The sequence below is a fragment of the Papio anubis genome, chromosome 2, assembly GCF_008728515.1.
Source record: "Papio anubis isolate 15944 chromosome 2, Panubis1.0, whole genome shotgun sequence".
In the NCBI taxonomy this organism is placed as follows: Eukaryota; Metazoa; Chordata; class Mammalia; order Primates; family Cercopithecidae; genus Papio; species Papio anubis.
The window spans coordinates 25,163,179-25,186,433 of record NC_044977.1 but is presented as its reverse complement, the minus strand read 5'-3'; the positions used below and the strand labels follow the sequence as shown (position 1 = coordinate 25,186,433).

General features: G+C 35.6%; 1 protein-coding gene across 2 annotated transcripts in view; it reads right to left on the bottom strand.

Annotated features, from left to right (window-relative positions):
* The window catches only part of ALCAM (activated leukocyte cell adhesion molecule), a 211,174-nt gene that overhangs the window by 158,812 nt on the left and 29,107 nt on the right, over nt 1–23,255 (bottom strand). The window lies entirely within an intron of this gene.

Sequence of the window (23,255 nt, the reverse complement as noted above, 5' to 3'; positions counted from 1 at the left end):
TTTAACAAGCTATAAAAATCAGAGACCCCATAGATGCAGTGGTATGTGGAGGCAAAGGAAAATGATACTAAAAGAAAGTAGGATGTATCAATTGCTCAAATAAAGCACAGAAAATGGGATTTGATAAGGAAGATTTATTTGTAAGAAAGAAAGAAAATGGGAGAAATGAAGGAGTAGGTAGATATGAAATTCAGTGAAATGTTTTGGGGTTTGGTGTGAAAGTAACAGAACTCAGGAAATTTCCATTTGTGATCAGTAGTCTTTTTTTTTTCTACAGTGAATATCTGGAAAATGATAGAACCTGAAGATAAAATTCAATAGCTATAGTATCAATCACTGCTTTTGTTCTATATTTTTAAAACCATTTTTCACCCCTCATTTTACTTTGGTCACAGTCTTCTAATGTAACCACTCCACTACCCCACATTCTGAGGGAAATGCATCAAATTAACTTGGTGACAAGACAAACCAACACAAAATGACACACACCAGGAGAAAAACATATCCAATTCTTCAACCATCACAATCCTCCATTTTATAACACATTACTCTATAAAGTGAATTTGAACTATCATTAACTGTTTTTTTAAATTTTTCTTTCCTTTAAATCTCATGGTACTAAACACTGATTGAAAGAGGCACATCTGCTTGATCTCAGATTCAGGGAGAAATGGTGCCATACTCAACCTCTCAGCTGTTTCTTAATATAGAATTAACTTCAAAGTTTTTAAGAATTTAAATTCTTGCTCCAATGCTAACCAACACGCACTGTGCCCCATGTGAAAAAAAACGAAATCTAATTTAAAAATGGACAGCTGGTGAAGATTGCATTTTAATATTCCTAAAACCAAAAGAGTTACTTCTTCAATGCCTTTGTTCTGTTTTACCTTTACGTGTCAAGTAAGAGACATTTTAAAAATACACAAATTTGCATTAGAGCTTATACTTGGTGAATTTAAAGGCCTTTGTAAGAAAGACCACAGCCATACATTAGTAGGAGGAAATGAGAATGTAACAAATTTTTTACTCAGGGTGAGTCAGCATGAATTCCTTTGGCCTCACTGTAGAGTTTCAGGAAGTAGATGAAGAGCACCTACTTTAAACTATAATATTACATTATTTTTAAATTATGGGGGAAATAATTTTATCCCTGAAATAATTCACATCCCTGAAATCAATCAGCAAAAGGACAGTTTTTTTTTTTGTTTTTTTTTTTGTTGTTTGTTTGTTTTTTTTTTTTTTCTGGTACTTTTACCTTTGGATCACTGCATCCCCTCCTCAGAATATAGGGAAAAAAAAGAATATTCATTCTTGAAAAAAAGGGGCAGTAAGTCCTCCACTTCTAGGGACACTAAAATGGTTTGTCATCAATCACTCCAAGAATATTGACAAGAGAGACCAAATTATCTTCTATATGTCTTAAGAGAAGATACAATAAAATGGCATGAATGCTTTACACTATACAATGTTAGTACTACTACTTTGGAAGAACAACTTTATAAATGGAAAAAAAAAAAGAGGAAGTAAAATTTGTAGAAAATATACTCTATGTTAAGTGTTTTACCCATGTTTCCTTATTTTAGTATTATAAGAATAATGAGGAGACTATAATTATCTTACAATTTCCTGACTGAAACAAAACAAAATCAAAGAAAGAAAGCTAAAGAACTTGTTCAAAGTACCAGAGGTAGCAAGTGGCCACGCTGGGATTTGAGCTTACGTCTGAATGGTTAACAAAGCCTAGCATCTTCTCACTATAGTTTATTCGTCTAATTCAACAATTATTTATACAATATATATAATATAAAATATCTATTTTCATCTATGTTATATATAATTAGACCAAAATGATGAAAACAATGGAATTGTCTGTATTTTCAAGGAACTTAAAAATTAAATACCAGACCCTGAATAAGAGAATACAACACAGAGAATGTAGTGTAGAAGTATAAAATTCTAGAAAATGTAATAAGTCAGCAGTGGGGTGAAATGGGAAGGTATCAGGAAAGCTCTGGAAAAAAGTCACTAGACCTGAAGAGTAAGGTTACCTAGGGGAAATAAGAGCCTTCCAGGAAGAGGAAATGGGGTGTGTAAAGGTCTTGGGTGGAAGTGGAATGGGGGTCACTTTTGAAAATAAGAAAAGTTCAGAAAAGCCAAAGCTTGAATACGAAGGTGATAAAGAGGAGATGAATGACACAGGGGAATTAGGCAAAGGACATGTCATACTGGGCTTTTATTATAGCTCATATCAAGGATTTTAGACTTCATATTAGAAGTTATGAGAGGCTATTGAAACATTTTAAGCAAGAGGTAATATGATCAGACTTAAATTTCCAAAATTCTCCCTAGCTCTGTTATGAGTATGAATTGCAGAGTATGCAAGAGAAATGTAGGGAGATGAGTTAGCTATTGCAGTAATTCAAGGAAGAAATGACAGTGGCTTGAACTTAAGAATATGGCAATGCAGGCCGGTCGCGGTGGCTCAAGCCTGTAATCCCAGCTGGGAGGCAGAGGCCGAGGAAGCGGATCCGAGGTCAGAGGTCAGAGACCATCTGGCTAACCAGTGAAACCCGTCTCTAGTAAAAAAAAAAAAAAAATACAAAAAATAGCCCGAGTGGCCCAGTGGCGGCGTCTGTAGTCCCAGCTTCTGGAGGCTGAGGCAGGAGAATGGCGGGAACCGGGGAGGCGGAGCTTGCTATGAGCGAGATCCGGCCACTGCACTCAGGCTGGGGCGACGGCGGGGACTCCGTCTCAAAAAAAAAAAAGAATATGGCAATGCATAGAAATATGATGAGTGAAGATGTGTCAATGATAATTCAGGACATTGGTCTAAAAATTGGTCGAATGGTGCTAACATTTATCAAGACTGGGAACACAGGATGAGGAACAATATGGAGCAATTGCATAATAATGGTTACTATTATCAGTAATAATAATATGCAATTGCTGAACTGTTACTGTGATCCATACACTGAGCTAAGTATATTATATGTATTATTTATGGTATGATTTTATATATAATTTTCTCACAACACTGCTCTGAAGCAATTATTCTTATTATCACAATTTTATAAGTAGAAAAATTAAGAACTGCAAAGTTTAGTAAATTGACCAATATCACATAGTTAGAATGTAGCAATGCCAACTATACAGGGTGTACGAAAACAAAGTGTTAAGGAGAGATTAAATGTTACATTTGGAAAAATACAGCTTGAGGCACATTAAACTCTTCCCTTAAGGGTATAAAGTCTTACAGAGACATCCTAATGACTGAGTATTATTCAATGTAAACAGTGATAAGGAGAGTCTACACACATCCTTAAGAGAAAGAACAAGGTCAAGTTGAGAATGACAGATGCAGCAAAGAATCAGGAGTCAGACAGAAATGAATAAAAATGGGCTGAATTTGGGGACAAGGAGGAGAGTTGGAAGACTGCCCCAAAGAGCATTATCCAGCATATCTTCTTTGTCTTAGCAAATAAATTGTGCATGTCATACCTGGTTGTCTTAAATTATAGAGATACAATGGAGAATGTCAGTTTGAAAAAGCCAAAAACAAAATAATAAACTTTCTTAGGGCCCAAAATATTTCAGTTTCTCTATGTTTTAACTATACAAGCTACATACAGCATGACAGCAAAGCCTAAAAAATAAATTATCTTTGTGCAGCATAATGATATTCATTTATGGTTGCAGCAAAGCAAGCCACTGGCAAAAGTATAATGAACATACACATTTTGACATAAATTTGTAGAGGTAACTTGAAAAGAAAGAGGGCACAGAAAGAAAAAAAAATATTTTAGGAAAAATATATCACTTCATCAGCAATAAATAAAAGGTTATAGATTCAAAAAAAACTAATTTATATGTGACCATTTTGATACAACATGCTCATTCTTATGGTTTCCAGAAGAGAAACAATACATGTTTCTTTGGCTGATATTAATGTGGCCTTAGGGCTATCAGGTTGTTTTCCTTTAAAAGAAAGCTGTTGTCAGTGAGACAGAAATGTTTATTTCCTATGCAAAAGCTAATGCTGGGGATTTATTATTTGTTGATCTCAGCTTATCTTTTACTTTACACAATTTTTGCATTTCTTTTATTTACTGTGCTTCCAAAGACAACATGGAGGCATCTATAAGATTTATTTGTATCAAGGAAACCATATGTTGTTCTTTTTGAGGAACTTTGTCTCAACTAATTAATCCTTAAAACTCTCTGAGACCGAAATGATGAAATCAACTAATTCATGTTTTACAGAGAAAGCAAATTTAGGTACCTCTCCTGGAGTCTTTCAGTAAATAAGCACGGGAAAATAGACATCTATCAATTCTTCCAACATGTGCTCTAAAAAGCACTATGCGGCATGTTCAGGCTGCTAGACTTACAAGTCATTCGAAACACTATTTAACAGAGGAGCCCAAACTATCCATGCTGGCATAGATCTCTTGAGTCAGCTCTATTTTCACAGCTGAGGCTCTAGGTCAGACGATATCTGCTTTTTCCCCTTATCTTCACATTAGCTTCCTAAATGCTCTCCCAGCTTTAAACTCACTCTCTGCAGACATACCTTAAACAATGGCATCAGGATTATCTTTCTCAAATAAAAATTGGGTTTTTTCATTTCCTTGGTCAAAAGCCTTTGAGGTATTCCCAATATATACAAAATAAGATCACACACCTTTGCCTAGAATTCAAGTGCTTCTTCAATATAATTATAACTTATGCTTTTAAAATTTATTTCCCCCATACTCTGACCCTTAGCTCATTTTTCACAAATAAACATACCTGCACATACATGTAAGCACACCGGCACCCTACATTTCAGTACTCTGAACAAACTCTGAGCTTTCTCAAATCCAAGTCTTTCTTTGTTCTTGCTGTTTTCTAGAGAGCCTTTAAACTTCATAGCAGCCTCCTCTTCCTTTCTAGGTCACTTGCATAAGGAGGCTTCCCAATTCTCTCCATTAAGACAAATCTGTATTCCTACTCTATCTCACAGTACTTTATTTTTGTTTTATGTATTTGAGGCAGAGTCTTGCTCTGTTACCCAGGCTGAAGTGCAGTGGCATGATCTTTCCATCTTCTGGGTTCATACAATCCTCCCACCTCAGCCTCCTGAGTCCCTAGAACCATAGGTGCGCACCACCACACCTGGCTAAGTTTTGCATTTTTAATTTTTTTTATTTTTTTTTAAGCATGGAATTTCACCATTCCATCATTCCATCGGTTTTGCCCAGGCTGGTGTCAAACTCCTGGATTCAAGAAATCCGCCAGCCTCAGCCTCCCAAAGTGCTGGGTATACAGGTATGAGCCACTGCACTCAACTATTTGCTCATTTCTTCATATACTTTTACTGACAATCATAAATTAACCTCTGTGTTTATGTCAATCACTGGATTTTAAGTCACTAAGTAGCAGAACTATATCTAATTTACTAACATTTATCATCCCCTTTTGCCAGCATTGAACATGATGTTTTCCATATAGTAGGCATTAAATTTGCTAAATGGAACTAAATAATGTTTGATAAATAACGTCATGGCACATGACCATTTTAGGCCTAACTAATTATTTATTCTTCCATTCAGCGAGTGCAAAACTTTAGTCAAAAATATTAAACATACTATTTTATAATTACCTTATTTTGCATTATTTAATAGAAAGAAAGTGTAATCAAAAAGAGGCCTCTAATGGACAAACACACATTGCAATAACAGCAGCTGTGGACACTTTACTTATTCAGTATTAAGTCTGTTCTATGTCAACTATGGAGATTCTTGACATTATTATATCTGTACTTCCAAGCAACCTATTAGTTAGCTATCAATGAGCTCATTTTACAGATTACAACTGAAGTTCAGAAATGGGCTAGGTGACTTATCCCACATCCATGTACTATGCACCAGAAGAGGAAGTAGAAATCAAGTATGTTTGACTAGAGTCTGTGCATATTATAGGCTATAGCACAATCACCCAGGTCTGTAAGATTGGAATGATGTGCAAATGTGTTGAGAGAAGATGGAGACACTATTTTGTATTCTTATTTACAAGAAGATGTATACAGAACATCAAAAGAAATACTGTACAAATATATCCCTCTATAACTGTCTAACCTATACTATTTAACCTAAACTATATGGTGTTATCACATGCATTTTAAATCATATATAATAATTACAAATGTTATCTCCACTGACACCTATCAAACATCAGTCACTGTATGAAGCACTTAATTCACAAATTAATTTAATCCTCACAAGGATACTGAGGTAAATAATATCATTATACACATTTTACAAATGAAGAAATGGAGAACTTACAGATGTTACTAACCTGTACAAGGTCACATGTCACTATGCTAGTTGGTGGTAGAACTTTTATTTAGAACCAGGTCTACTTGAATGGCAAGATATATTTCTTAACTACATACACAAATTAATAGAATCCAAGCAAAACTTAAGCACCCTTTGTTTATTATATGATGAGTGATTTATCAGCACAAGATTTATGATCATTTACTTTAAAATCTTTCCTTGAGAGAAATTCTATTTAATATTCCTATTAACATACCCATCAGTTCTTATTTTGTATCTAATATAAAATGTTAAACCTATTGGATGAACATTATCTATTTTATATTTTTATTCACACGTTCTCCAAGTATTTTCCAAAATTAGGTGGCTAGGAAAACTTTTTCTTAAGCTAAACAAAACGTCATTTACTTTCTGCTCATGTTGACTTCTGGGGCTCAATGTAAGTCATTTTTCTTCTGAAGAGCATAACACTTAAAATTGTAAATCATCTCATGTGTAAAAGAAACAATATGACACTTTCAACGTTCCGATTCTGAATTACAATTCTTCTACTTCCCAAATGCAAAAGTAAAAATACAAGATTAATAATTTGCATAAAATGAAGTCCATATGGATTGCTAATTTTACTAGATTTGAGTACAAAATCATTCTCCTTTATTTTACCTCTAACAGTGTTACAGTGAGAGGAATACATCTGCTTAAATTTCAAGTACTGCATTTCAAATTAATTATAATTATATAACTCAAGTATTATCTATCATATCAGTGCACAATGAGAATAAAGCACATTTGTTTCTAATTCTTTTTGACCTTGATGTTCTTTTGTTTCACCACAGTCTTCAAGGTTATTGAGACAGAATCCTGAAGGAAACCGATGTCCTAATTATTTGGACACAGATCTGTTTCTCCCATTCTAATATATTAAACATTTAAGAATTACTTTATAAAACCATAGTCCTGAAAATGACTCTAGAGGTTTATCCCTTCTTTCTCAGGGTTTTACTTATATCATTTTATCCTGATGCTATTAGTCCTGGCATTAAATGCCTCTAGGGAAAAGATTCCATTTCCTCCTTCAGCAACCTGTTTCAGTTCATAAAAATGCCCTTACCAGTATGAGATTTTTTCCCCTTTGTCCTGTTTACAATATAAATTTTTTATATGTGATTAAATCATTTCTTATACTTTTCATCTTTAGAATAAAAATATTATCCTCCTTAATTTCAGGTTATACTTCTTTTCTCGGTTATGGGATCCTAAACACAGAGGACTGTAGAGTTTTCTCAGCGTTCTCTCCACCATCAGAAGCTGTCTATGGCAGCAGGTGCCTAGTCACCTGAGGATTTCTGTTGTCTTTTAAGCTGGAAGAAGTCCCGTTCAGCTCTCTTCAAATGACTACGCAGCATCTCTGAACTTTCAGCACTGCATACCTATTCTCCCTTTGGCCCTTTGCTCATTTTTGATGAGTAATATTCTCATAGACAGTATTCCCTAAGATGGGAATTGCCCATGTTGTAAGGAGCGTTATGAAAATTAAATGAATTGAAATGTGTAAAGAGGTTAGAACAGTGCCTGCCACATAGTAACAGTTAATAAAATGCTAGCTAATGCTCCTGCTGCCATTGTTACTATTCCCACTATCCCAACTGCTGCTGCTGCTACTACCACTTCTACTGCTACTATCACTGCTACTGCTATTTCTACTGCTACTTCTGCTGCTGTGGCTGCTGCTATTATGCAGTGAAAAATGTACTTTCTTCTACCAAGCAGGACATCCAGAAGTGAACTGAAATGCCTTAATATATTGAGGATCACTTCCTCCTAACTCCCAGTTCCTCTTAATTGCACAATTGAGCTGGGTTCTCCCTGATCAAATGATCTCTAAAACAATTGTTATCCACTTTATAAAGATACTGCAGCAAATTTATACAGATCAGGGACTCTAGGTTCTCTGGCCCTTCACTCTTCCTGAGATCTTTCTGACAGTCTGTCATTTTGTAAGAGCTGCATTAATGTTCTTCCATTACCATGAATAATTGAAAGCTCATCTAATAGAAATATCTTTCAATATTATATGATGTTTACCAATTCCATTAATGGGTTAGGAGAAGTACGGTACACACAAGTATAGAAAATTCTAGGGACAAACCAAATATGGAATTCCTTAAAAAGGTCTATAATGGGAAAAATTACACTTTTTTCTCTGTAAGTTGATGTCAAAGGGTGTTTTGAATATAATTAACATTTCATAACAATTTTTACTTTCAACGTGCCCCACAATCATTTCTAATATTGATTCTTCATAGAAACCCTCACAAAAGAGTACTGCATTCATCAAACATTTTTTCACAGATGAAGCAATTTAAGAATGGGTCAAAATGTGATTAGATTTCACAGTCTCTGAGTTGCTAGCATGCTGTTAAGTCAATTGAAGCCTGCCTGCCTCAGAAAGGTAAACAGAATACATGAGTTAGCATTTAGATTTACAAATGTATCAACAGTGGATCACAAAACAAGTTAGCCAAGCCTATATCCCTGGATATACAGACAATACGGTGGTATTACATAGTGGTTCATGTATGTGTGTATATTTGGAGTTTATGTAGTACCACATAACTACATAAAGACTCAAACATACACACATACATGAACATGAAATGGACATTAACTCTTCTGACTTACCTCACCTTAAACCAATTCTAATTTTCAGATAGATTTTATGGTAGACGTCATGGCAGACACTACCTTTTTTCCTCTAATGTAAGACAATTTGTCTTTGTGGTTTTTAAGATGGCCTATCCAACCTGCCTTTCCTATTGTGCTAATTCTGGGTGACCCATATTGGCAATCTTGGAGACAACCTGCAAATAGTATGAGTAATCAGGTGGTCCTGTTATAGCATCAAAAGATGACTATGAGAGTAAAATAAAACCAGTATTGTAAAGATACAAGGGCCAAATTCAAGTTCATGTTGGTACTACTATTTTTAAAGATAGGGATAAATGTTATGATACATTTTCCCAAACTCACAGAATGTACAACAGCAAGGGTGAACCCTAATGTAAACTATGGATCATGAGTGATAATAATGTGTCAATGCTGGTTCAACAGTTGTAACAAAGTACCTCTCTCATGGAAGATGTTGATAATGGGGAAGGCTATGCACATGTTGGGAAAGGGGATGTATAGGAAATCTTTGTTACCTTTCATTGAGTTTTGGTGTGAACATAAAACACCTCTAAAAAATAAAGTCTATTAGAAAATACAGATCAATCTGGCCCAAACTCATTGTTTAGCTCCTGTTGGCAATATATGATACAATAATTAATTGATTGTTAGGACAGGAAATTTCTTTTCTTGTTATTTTTATTTTTATTTTTTTTCTACTTTCTACAGGTTTTGGGGAACAGGTGGTGTTTGGTTACACGAATAAGTTGTTCAGTGGTGATTTCTGAGATTTTGATGCAGCCATCACCTGAGCAGTGTACACTGTACCTAATGTGTGGTCCTTTATCCCTTGCCATTTCCCAGCCTTTGTCCTGAGTCACCAAAGTCCAATGTATCATTCTTAGGCTTTTGCATCCTCATAGCTTAGCTCCCACATATGAGTGAGAACATATGATGCTTGGTTTTCCATTCTTGAGTTACTTAACTTCGAATGATAGTCTCCAATTCTATACAGGTTGCTGTGAATGCCATTATTTCCTTCCTTTTTATGGCTGAGTAGCATTCCATGGTGTGTGAATAACGTGTGTGTGTGTGTGTGTATATATATATACACACATATCGCATTTTCTTTATCCACTCATTGACTGAAGGACTTTTGAACTGGTCCCTTATTTTTGCAATTGCAAATTGTGCTGCTATAAACATACATGTGCAAGTATCTTTTTCATATAATGACTTCTTTTCCTCTGGGTAGATACCTAGTAGTGGGATTGCTGGATCAAATGGTAGATCTACTTTTAGTTCTTCAAGGAATCTCCACACTGTTTTCCATAGTGGTTGTACTAGTTTACATTCCCACCAACAGCATAAAAGTGTTCAGTTTTCACTGCATCCATTCCAACATCAATTATTGTTTAATTTTTAAATTATGGTCATTCTTCAGGACTGAGGTGGTATTGCATTGTGGTTTTGATTTGCATTTCCCTGATAATTAGTGATGTTGAGCATTTTCCCATATGGCTGTTGGTCAATTGTACATCTTTTTTTTGATAATTATCTGTTCATCTCCTTAGCCTGCTTTTTGATGGAATTGTTTTTTTGTTTTGTTTTGTTTTGTTTTTTCTTGCTGATTTATTTGAATTCTTTGTAGATTCTGGATATTAGCCCTTTGTCAGATGTACAGATTGTGAAGATTTTCTCCTACTCAGTGGGTTGTCTGTTTACTCTGCTGACTGTTCTTTTTACTGTGCAGAACCTTTTTAGTTTAATTAGGTACCAACTATTTCTCTTTGTTTTTGTTGCATTTGCTTTTGGATTCTTGGTCTTGATGTCTTTGCCTAACCCAATGTCTACAGAGGTTTTTCCAAAGTTATCTTCTAGAATCTGTATGGATTTAGGTCTTAGATTTAAGTCTTTGATCCATCCTGAGTTGATTTTTGTATAAGGTAAGATGAGAATCCAGTTTCATTCTTGTACATGTGGCTAGCCAATTATCCCAGCACAATTTGTTGAATAGGGTGTCCTTTCTCCACCTTATGTGTTTGTTTGTTCTGTCAAGGATCAGTTGGCTGTAGATATTTGGGTTTATTTCTGGGTTTTCTATTCTGTTCCATTGTTCTAGGTGCCTATTTTTGTACCAGTATCATGCTGTTTTGGTGACTATGGCCTTATAGTACAGTTTGAAGTAGGGTAATGTGATGCCTCCAGATTTGTTCTTTTTGCTTTGGCTATGTGGGCTTTTTTGTTTCATAAGAACTTTAAGATTCATTTTTCTAATTCTGTGAAGAATAATGGTGGTATTTTTGATGGGAATTGCATTGAATTTGTAAATTGCTTTTGGCAGTACGGTCATTTTCACCATATTGATTCTACCCAACCATGAGCATGGGTTGTGTTTCCATTTGTTTGTGTCATCTATGATTTCTTTCAGCAGTGTTTTGTTGTTTTCTTCGTAAGGTATTTCACGTCCTTAGTTAAGTATATTCTTAAGTATTTTATTTTATTTTTTGCAGCTATTGTGAATGAGGTTGAGTTCCTGATTTGATTCTCAGCCTGGTCACTGTTGGTATATAGCAGAGCTACTGATTTGTGTGCATTAATTTTGTATCCTGAAACTTTGTGAATTCATTTACCAGTTCTAGGATCTTAATAAATCTTTAAAATTTTCTAGATATATAACCATGTCATCAGCACACGGTGACAGTTTGACTTCCTCTTTGGATGCCCTTTCTTTCTTTCTCTTATCTGATTGCTCTGAATAGGACTTTCAGTACTGTGTTGAAAAGAAGTGGTGAGAGTGGGCATCCTTGTCTTGTTCCAGTTATCAGGGGAATGCTTTCAACTTTTCCCATTCAGTATGATGTTGGCTGTGAGTTTGTCCTAGATGACTTTTATTACCTTAAGGTATATCCCTTCTATGCCAATTTTGCTGAGGGCTTTAATAATAAAGGGCTACTGAATTTTGTCAAATGCTTTTTCTGCATCTATTGAGATGATCATGTGGTTTTTGTTGTTAATTCTGCTTATGTGGTGTATCACATCTATTGACTTATGTATGTTAAACAATCCCTGCATCACTGGTATGAAACCCACTTAATCTTGGTGGACTATCTTTTTGATATGGTGTTGGAATTGGTTTGCTAGCATTTTGTTGAGGATTTTTGCATCTATGTTCATTAGGGATACTGCTCTGTTGCTTTTGTTGTTATGTCCTTTCCTGGTTTTGATATTAGAGTAATATTGGCTTCATAGAATGACTTAGGGAGGATTCCCTCTTTCTCTATCTTTTGGAATAGTGTTGTTAGGATAGGTGCCAATTCTTCTTTGAATGTCTGATATAATTCAGCCGTGAATCCATCTGGTCCTGGACTTTTTTTTGTTGGCATTTTCTTTTTATTACCATTTCAATCTTGTTGCTTATTATTGGTCTGTTCAGAGATTCTATATCTTCCTGGTTTAATATAGGAGGGTTGTATGTTTCCAGGAGTTTATTCATCTCCTCTGCGTTTTCTAGTTTATGCACGCAGAGGTGTTCATAGTAGTCTTGAATGACCTTTTGTGCTTCTGTGGTGTCAGTTGCAATATCTTCTGTTTCATTTGTAATTGAGCTTATTTGGATTTTCTCTCTCCTTTTCTTGGTTAATCTTGCTAATGGTCTATCAAATTTATCAAATTTATTTATCTTTTCAAAGAACCAGTTTTTTTATTAATTTATCTTTTTATTGTTTTTTGTTGTTGTCATTTCAATTTCATTTAGTTGTGTTCTGATCTTAGTTATTTCTTTTCTTAGGCTGAGTTTGGATTTGGATTTTTTTTTTCCTCCAGTTCCATGAGGTGTGACTTTAGATTCTCTATTGGTGCTCTTTCGGGTTTTCTGATGTAGGCATTTAATGCTATGAACTTTCCTCTTAGCACCACTTTTGCTGTTTCCCAGAGGTTTTGATAGGTTGTGTTGTGGGAGGTCAGGTCTCACTAACAGCTGTTTCAGTACTGACTGAGTGGTTAAGTTAAATATTAAAAGCCAGTGTCCTTATACAATGGCTGGGATGTAACAAAAGTCCATCAAGAGTTTTGCCTAGGCCTTTCCTGGGCCTTAAGCATGACAAAATAACGAAGGAATTCTTAATAGGACCCATTTAGGACTAAAGTTTTATTATGGGTCGGAAGAAACTTCCCAGGCCTCCACAAACAAGTTTATTGGGGGTCTGAAGGAACTCCTCAATCCTCCATGATTTAGCAGGAGACAAGATAAGGGTAATTACCACAGCATCTGGACCCCTGTAGATTAAGTAAGATATTTACTGAGGCTCCAGAGGAAGGTCTTCAGGACTCAGACCTTAGTTACAGATTAAAAGAAGCTGATCACTATGTCTTTAGATGAATGCACACTTACACATAGACATATAGCCTAGAAAGTATATAAGCTCTGGAAAACTTTGTAATTTTGAATTTGTCTAGTGATAATTTCCAGGCCTTCTCCTTGTAACCGGTTACAGAAATTAAAACCCCCTTCCTCCTCAGTTTATCTGCATCTCATTATTGGGCTGTGAGAAATAACAGCCCAACCCTCAGTTTGGTCCGGGAACAGTGTCACTATTATCATTCAGTTAAAAGAATTTTTAAATTTCCATATTGATTTTATTGTTGTCCCAATGGTCATGGGGGAGCAGGTTATTTAATTTCCATGTATTTGCATGGTTTTGAGGGTTCCCTTTGGAATTGATTTCCAATTTTGTTCCACTGTGGTCTGAGAGAGTACATGATATAATTTTGATTTTCTTAAATGTACTGAGACTTGTTTTGTGGCCTAATATAGTCTATCTTGGAGAATGTTCCATGTGCTGATGAATAGGATGTATATTCTGCAGTTGTTGGGTAGAATGTTCTGTCAATATCTGTTAAGTCCGTTTGTTATAAAGTATAGTTTAAGTCCACTGTGTCTTTGTTGACTTTGTGTCTTGATGACCTGTCTGGTGCTGTCAGTGGAGTATTAAAGTCCCCCACTCTTAATGTGTTGTCATCCATCTCATTTTTTAGGTCTAGTAGTAATTGTTTTATAAATTTGAGAACTCCAGTGTTAGGTGCATATATATTTAGAATTGTGGTATTTTCATGTTGGACTAGTCCTTTTATCATTATATAATGTCCCTCTGTCTTTTGTGTTTTTTTGTTGTTGTTTTTGTTTTTTGTTGAGATTAAAGTTTGCTCTTGTTGCCCAGGCTGGAGTGTAATGGTGTGATCTTGGCTCACCACATCTGCTCCCCAGGTTCCAGCGATTCTCCTGCCTCAGCCTGCTGAGTAGCTGGGATTACAGGCATGCACCACCACGCCCAGCTAATTTTATATTTTTAATAGGTTTCTCCATGTTGGTCAGGCTGGTCTCGAATTCCCGACCTGAGGTGTTCTGCCCGCCTCAGCCTCCCAAAGTGCTGGGATTACAGGTATAAGCCACCCCGCTGGGTCCCCTCTTTGTCTTTTTTAACTGCTATTGCTTTAAAGTTTGCTTCCTCTGACATATGAACAGCTACTCCTGCTTGCTTTTAGCATCCATTTGCATGGAATATCTTTTTCCACCCCTTTATCTTAAGTTTATGTGAGTCCTTTTGTGTTAGGTGAGTCTCTTGAAGACAGCAGAAGCTTGGTTGGTGAATTCTTATCCATTCTGTCATTCTGTATCTTTTAAGTGGAGCATTTAGGCCATTTACATTCAATGTTAGTATTGAGATATGATGTACTATTCTATTCATCATGCTATTTTTTTCCTAAATACCTTTTCTTTATTGTGTTATTGTTATATAGGTCCTGTGAGATTTATGCTTTAGGGAGGTTCTATTTTGTTGTATATTGAGGATTTGTTACAGGATTTAGAGCTCCTTTTAGCAGTTTTTGTAGTGCTGGCTTGGTAGTGGCAAATTCTCTCAGCATTTGTTTATCTGGAAAAAACTGTATCTTTTCTTCATTTATGAAGCTTAGTTTCACTGGACACAGAATTCTTGGCTGACTATTGTTTTGTTTAGGAGGCTAAAAATAGGACCCCAATCCCTTCTACCTTGTAAGGTTTCTGCTGAGAAATCTGCTGTTAATCTGATAGGTTTTTCTTTGTAGGTTACCTGATGATTTTGCCTCATAGCTCTTAAGATTCTTTCTTTTGTCTTGACTCTAGATAACAATGACTACATGCCTAGGCAATGATCTTTTTGCAATGAATTTCCCAGGTGTTCTTTGAACTTCCTGTCTTTAGATGTCTAGGTCTCTAGGAATTCCAGGGAAGTTTTCCTTGATTACTCCCTCAAATATGTTTTCAAAACTTTTAGATTTCTCTTCTTCCTCAGGAACACCAATTATTCTTAGGTTTGGATGTTTAACATAGTCCCAAACTTCTTGGAGGCTTTGTTCATTTTTTTCCATTCTTTTTCTTTGTTTTTGACAGATTGAATTAATACAAAGACTTGTCTTTGAGCTCTGAAGTTCTTTCTTCTGCTTGTTCAATTCTATTGCTGAGACTTTTTAGTGCATTTTGCATTTCTCTAAGTGTATCCTTGATTTCTAGAAATTGTGATTGTTTTTTAATTTATGCTATCTATTTCACTGAAGAATTTTCCTTTCATATCCTGTATCATGTTTTTGATTTCATTAAGTTGGACCTCACCTTTCTCTGATGGCTCCTGGATTAGCTTAATAACCTTCTAAATTCTTTTTCTGGCAATTCAGATATTTTTGTCTTGGTTTGGATCCATTGCTGGTAAGCTGATATGATCTTTTGGGGGTGTTGAAGAACCCTGTTTTGTCATATTACCAGAATTGTTTTTCTGATTCCTTTTCATTGGGGTAGACTATGACAGAGTGCAGATCTGGGATTCAAGGACTGCTGTTCAGATTCTTTTGGCCCACAGGGTGCTGCCTTGATGTGGTGTTCTCCCCCTTCTCCTAGGAATGTGGCGTCCTGAGAGCCAAGCTGTAGTGATTGTTTCTGCTCTTCTAGGTCTGGCAACCCAGTGGAGCTACCAGCTCTAGGCTAGTACTGGGGAGTGTCTGCAATAAGTCCTGTGATGTGATCCGTTTTTGGGCCTTACAGGCTGCTCTGGTGAAGGTATCAGGGTAGTGAAGTGGACACCATAAGGGTCCCTGGTTGTGTTTTTATTTAGTGCACTGATTTTGTGTTGGTCGGCCTCCAGCCAGAAGGTGATGCTTTCAAGAGTGCATCAGAGCTGGGCATGGTGGTTCACACCTGTAATCCCAGCACTGTGGGAGGCTGAGGCAGGTGGATCACCTAAGGTCAGGAATTCAAGACCAGTCTGCCCAACGTGGGGAAATCCCTTCTCTACTGAAAATACAAAGATTGGCTGGGCATGGTGGCGGGTATCTGTAATCTCAGCTACTTGGGAGGCTGAGGCAGGAGAATCACTTGAACCCAGGAGGCAGAGGTTGCAGTGAGCTGAGATCGCACAATTGCACTCCAGCCTGGGCAACAAGGGCAAAACTCCATTTCCAAAAAAAAAGCGCATCAGCTGCAGTCCTATAGAGAAGATGCAAACTTGCCCTAGGGACACCTGGTTAAGTATTCAGGTTTCTCAGACAGTGGGCAGGGCTGTAGGGCTCCCAGGAGATGATGATCTTTGTCTTTGGCTACACTGGCAGGTAGAGGATGACCACCAGGTAGAGGCAGGGGTAGATGTGTCTGAGCTCAGCCTCTCCTGGGCAGGGCTTGCTGTGGCTGCCATGGGGGATGGGGGTGCAGTTGTAACTCCAATGGAGTTATATTCCCAGGGTGATTATGGCTGCCTCTGCTGAGTCATACAGGTTTCCAAGGAAGTGGGAGAAAGCCAGCAGTCACGGGCCTCACCCCGCTCCCATGCAGCCTGAAGTCCTAAAGGCCGGTCTCACTCCCACCGTGCCCCACCAACAGCACTGGTGGTGACCAGGGTTGAGAATTTGCCCCAAACCGCGAGCCTCCCCGTTGAGAAAGCAAGCTGACTCACAGTTTTTCAGCATCCCATGGAGCCTACAGCAGTGATACAGTTCCTTCAAAGGGTCTGTGGATTCTCTCGGCTTTACTGGTATGTTCCTGCTGTAGTTCTTGGAGCAATGGTTCACAATCAATCTCCACACACTGCTCTGTCCGTCCGAGTGGGAGCTGCAAGCTAGTCCTGCCTCCTATCTACTATCTTCTAGCTGCAATAATGACATTTCTAATAATATGATGAAGTATCTAGATTTGGCACATTTCTTGATGGACTATTTCCATTGAGTATAAATGAAATCACTATATTATCTAAGAGTAAGCTGTTTTATTTACTTTCTGTATAAGCCTTATCTTGACATCTATGATGGGGGGATGTTTGGTAAAGCTTCATAATTGTTATTTCTATCACTCACTTTGCTTCCTGTTTGTCATTATTCACTATCCCAGGTTGCTATTTTTCTTCTCTGTTTTTTTCAAGCAGCGGTTCGCAAGCACGGCTACACATTAGAATCACTTCTAAAGCTTTTAAACAATACTAATGCCTGAGCCCCAAGTCTAGAAATTCTTATTTAATTGTCTGTGATCAGACTTAATTATTCATATATTCAAAAATTCCAAGATGATCCTAAGTGCAGTCAGGGCTGAAAACCATGATCTAGAGGAGTTTACTTTGCTTCAGAACACCTAAGTCACGTGGACATATCTTAATAATGAGAAAGACAGGGGTCATTAAAAGGGTTATACTATGGGAGTGGCAACTTTACTCACTTTCTTCGACTTAATATGAAGAAGTCTTTCTAAAAGAGTCAGAATGATTTTTAAAAAAATTTAGACACACTACAAGTTCTACAAAGCCAAGGACTATATCTATCCTAGTGATTATTGTATTTTCAGGTGTTGGTAGTTCCGTGCTGATAACATATAAACACTTGATAAAAATTTACTGGATGAATGAATGAATAAACAACTGCACTGAGAGCAAACATGAGCTTAGTGGAAACTACAGCATGTTTCTTATGACAATGCTATCTGACTATAAAATTGTCTTCTCCTGAACATTTTGTACTGCTCCTCTACTGTGTTGCTCCTGTGTCTCAGCCCCTAAAGAAATTTCCCAGGTAGTTGTGTATAGGAGTCAGCAAAGTTCATAAGATTCAGTGGTGATCTTTCAAATACTAGATATAAATTACAGAGACAGTACATAATTTCAGTTTTTATTTATTGTCTACTTATAGTTATTTCTATTTCTCACAAAAGGGGCTCATCAGCTACTAAGGTGTGGGTGTTCCTTGTGGGATCAGTAGCCAATTTGTAAGAAATAATCAATGCTTGTAGCAGTTCCTTATTATACACTAATCTAGGTTCAACTTCCATGGAAAATACACTTCTGGTATAATCCTAATTGTCCAGAGTTTGTTTGCTTTTCCTTTATAATACAGTTTTGCTTTTCTTTAATAGTAAGAGTCTTTAGTAATAATTCGATTCTTGAGTGCCTACTTTGTATAAAAAATGCTTTAATACCCATTTTTAAAATTTAATTATGCCACTAACTTTATAAAACAGGTATTACCTTCCCCATTTTACAGATGGGAATTAAAGTATCAAAAGACTGACGTAACTTTCTCAAAGGCAAATGGTTAGCTGGTAACTGAGTAGAAATTTAATTCCTGGTCTACTTAACCCCAGTTTCTGAACAATAGATTAGTTTCTCTTCTCTTCCCTCAACCAACAAATCCCACCACCACCCCCAACACAACTACCATCATTCCATCTTCAGGGAATCTTACACTTGAGTGTTTCATATTTCTTCATTTCTGTCTAGAAATAGTTCTTTCTCTTTATGTATGTCCTGAGGGTCTTTTACTCATCTCTGAACCTGAGACTAAAAAAAGTTAAAAATTTTTATTACTGTATTACTCTTCTAAATTTATCGTATTCTAGAATGACAGTAATAAAATCGTTACATAAGTGCAAATGATACATTATGCTTAGTCTATTAAAGTTCTCCTTCACAGTATCAATGAATAAAATTAAAATTTATTTTCAATTTCTTTTAAAATATTTCATACCTGCAAAAATGAAGATATTAGGTTTCTGCTTGTTATTTATAAGTTAAATGATATATTAAATGATGTTTGCAGCAGATTTTTTTAAAGGCAGTTTTCAAAACCTAATAGTAAAGTATCTGTTTTATCAATGGCAGGTTAGAAGCTTTCAAATACTTTACCCACAAACATACTATAAAAACAATACTTTATCATTCTTCTTAATGGTCCAAACAAGGGCTACCTGCTTTTCTCATTCTTCCTGTGTATGTTTAAAAGCATCTGTGCCATTTTATCAGCCTTAACAGGACAACGTAGTTACCCCTTCCAACTATTATGCTTATAACCTCAATTATTTAAAAACAGGTAGTGACAACTTATAAAATCTGTATATAAGAATAAAGGTATTAACAACTCAGTGACAGAAAGTAGGTGATGATAGGGATGGGGTAAGGAAATTTAGGACAATGTTTGCTTCTTTTTAAGAACAGTTTTTATACGAAGGGATGTAGGCTGTCTGCTAACCAAGTTAATCTTAGCCAGTGGGTAAGAATGCTCTGTATTCTAAGGCCAATGGTGACTGCTGAAAAAGAGCCAAAGTTTTCCAAACAGAGTGGCTCTTGTTGTCTTTGTGTGAACTGACTGGCTCTTGGACTTTCCAGAAAGGGTAGGTTTTCATGGTTTGAGTGGTCAGAAAAGGATAGCCTGAAAGATTGGTCCAAAAGCGTAAAACCATCAGGATATAACATTAAACCATTAAGAGATTATGAAATTAGCATTAGTTACAGTAACTGGAAATAAGTCTTTTGCTTATTTCATTCACTTTTTTTCATACTGAAATCTGAAAAGAAATTAAAATAATTGTAGACAACAAATCTAGGCCTAATATGTGTATTTATATACAACAATGTACATTTATTGCCACTAAATATTCCCTCTTAACTACTCTGAATTGCTTTAACTAGTTATTTGACATATGGGTAATAATAAAATTTATATTCTGCTATAATATGACATTGTAATGTATACTTTCAAACTTACAAAGTTTAAAAGGAAAGATGAGTATTGTAAACATACCAACAATCACTACACTAGCTTTAAGAAAGCTAACAGGCATGCAATTTCCTCTGAAGCTAAAGTGTAAAGAAAAAAATAGTCAGGTCAGCAAATATTTACTGAAATTTGCTGGGTACTATGACGCATACAGAAATGATCAGTGTCTGAACTATATCTGAATAATTTCTGTTAAACCTGAAATGCAATTATTTTTGAAATGGAAAAGACCACCAAACTCAATTAGCATTTTAAAAAATGACAAAAATCAGTTGCTATTTGTGTTTTAAAGGAATTTCAAATATGCCTTATAAGAAATTCACATTAGGGGCTGCATTTCTATGTATTTTGAGTAAACTAACCAAAGTCACTTAACATTCACAAGGAAAAGAGATGAGAGTAGAACGAAATAAAAGAAGTGTGAATGTAGTAAAAAAAAAAAAAAAAAAAAATCAAAGAAAAGAAAGAAAAGGAAAAAAAAGGCTTATGAGTCCTAGAAGGCTTAGAAGACTTTTTTTTCTTGCTCTTGGCAGAAGGAACAAAGCAACAAGCAATCTCCAGTGCTAAGAAAAATGTAGACATGAATTAATGGTGATTAGAAATTGGTAAATATTACCAGCTTCTTTATAAATGGCTCTCCTAAACATGCTATGGTTAATGGTTTAAGGTACAAAAGACATGACCAAAGCAAAAGCCATAAAAGAGGCTTTTATACTAAGGAAATAATTTATACGATAAACACAAGTGTAGTCATTCCAGCTGGCATGCTGCTATCCATCTTAATTATTGCAATAAATGAACCACTGGCCATCACATTTAAAAGACTATGGAAAACTGGATGGCTACCAAAAGATCAGAAAGAAAAGCTTTATGTTAAAATAAAGTGATGATTAAATTGAAAATCAGGCCATAATGCTGATGATACATTTTCACTGGGCTAAATAAGGTAGCATTGTCTTTGAAAATTATATTTACTTGACCTCATACATTACTCAATTATTTAATAAGCAACTACATAATTTGTGCACTATCCACATACCAGATTGTATTTACAGAAAGCATTTTTTCTACTGAAAAAAATGAAAGAGGGAGGGCTGCAGTGGGCATGGGTCAGCACAGCACAGGCTAATTGAAGTTCTGGTATATAGACAGCACTGCCTCCTCTAGGACAGCTGTTCTCAAAGTGTGGTGCCAGGACCAGCAACATCAGCAACATATGGGACCCTTTTAGAAATGCAAATTTGGAACACCTCTTCAGAAATAGTGAATCTGAAACTCTAGGTGTAAAGCCCAACAATCTATGTTTTAACAAGCTCTCCAGGTGATTGAAAGGCACTTTCAAGTTTAAGAACCACCATTCCACCAAAACAAAAGCTTCATAGGACCATGTTTTGTTTACTGCTGCATTCCTAGCATCCAACTTTAACACAGTAGCTAACCAATGGTAGTCACTCAACAAATACTTGTTGAATTAATTAGTTAAGAAAGCTTTTATTAAAAAGTGGATTTAAAATGATATTCTAAACCATTATTTTACATATTTTAGTGCTATCAAATAATTTCATTTATCAAACAGAAGTTCAATTTTTTAAAAAGCTTTTTTATTGGTTCAGTTCTTACATGCATTTAGTCAAATTATATTTGGAAAATAAAGTGTTCTTTAAAAAGGTATGTGACAATCATTAAATAAATAGTTTAGAATTTCTGAATGAGTGGTTAGTTTGTTGTGTTTTGTTGTTATTGAAAATTGGAGGGAGGGTTATTTGAAGAAAGATTGATCATGAAAAATGGAATCTACTACCTATTCATGAATATATTATGTTATGTTAAATAACAAGAAGTTATAGCTGTAAGTTTAAATTGATATGCTTAAATCTATTATCTCTATACCTGGTATAAATTATTTTTTAAATTTAGTCACCCATTTAAACTTGCAGTTATCACTTTTTGTTATTCAACATAACATAATGTACTTACATAATTTTGAATTACAAAGCAACTGTAGCACTTTGACTAGGTTTACTTCATATACACATGTGTACAACTTGCAGAAGATACAGTGTTTTTCTAAAGTAATGTTTATAAGGAATAAACAAAAATCAAAACTTAAAACAATAATATAATATTTATCTGTAAAGTTTAAATTCACATTGCCAGTTAGATAAGGGAACAAATGCCAAGAGAAAAATTTATTAATCTCAAAAGGCAGAGTAATGGCCTCATCATTTCACAAAGCACAATTTCAGGAGACACACTTTATTGTATTTTTTTGTGTGAATTATAAACTTTAGTAGAAAATGGGAAATAGGGCAAAGTAATACATTTTAACTGTAGCACACCAATTGATATAACCTCACAAAAAAAGGTTATTTTAAAAAATTAGTTCAATTCATCTACAATAGGAAACCTGTCACCATAAGCTGAAATGGGATAAAAGTCCACAGATAGTTAACACTTTCATGCCACCTAAAGGTATACACATGCTTTTCATGAAAAATTACTATCTCACATGCTAACATTTAATAAAGGAACTATAAAACTGCTAAGAAATGAATTCAGAGACTATGGTCTTTGGAAAGGTATGGTAACCTTTAAGAGGGCAATCACGTTTTCCTAAATACTACTTGCAGAGTTAACCATGCCAATAATCACTGACACCATGAACATCAAGGACAGACAGAGGACTGGGCAGTAGGGAAGCTATGGTTCCACCATATTTTTACTGTTAGATAGTAGATATTGCTGAAGAATGTCCAAAACTTCACTAAATCCACTCGAAATTAATTCTACTTAAAAACTCAATTTGTACTAATGCCTGTATTCATCTTTTGTTTCTACCTTTCAGGAAGAAGCCTAGTAAGTTTCTGGTAATCTTGTCCCATTTCTCAGTTTTGCATCTTTCTCCAGATTTGAGACATTGCACAATCAATTCTTGTGCTTTTCCAAGTTCAGTTTTACCCTTTGAGTCTGATCCTTCTTTCCTTTTGGCCCCCACAGATATTCAGATCTCTTCTATTTCAAACATTCTCAGGAAGATCATACCTCCTAGCTCCTAAACCTCCTATTTCTCTCCTTATGATCATCACTAAGCTCCATTCTCTGTCTTCATTGTATTCCAGTGATTTGCACACCTGCCACATCCTTGAATTGTTGAATATAGACACAGTATTTTACTCATTTATTCAGCAGCACATTTATAACTTGCTTATG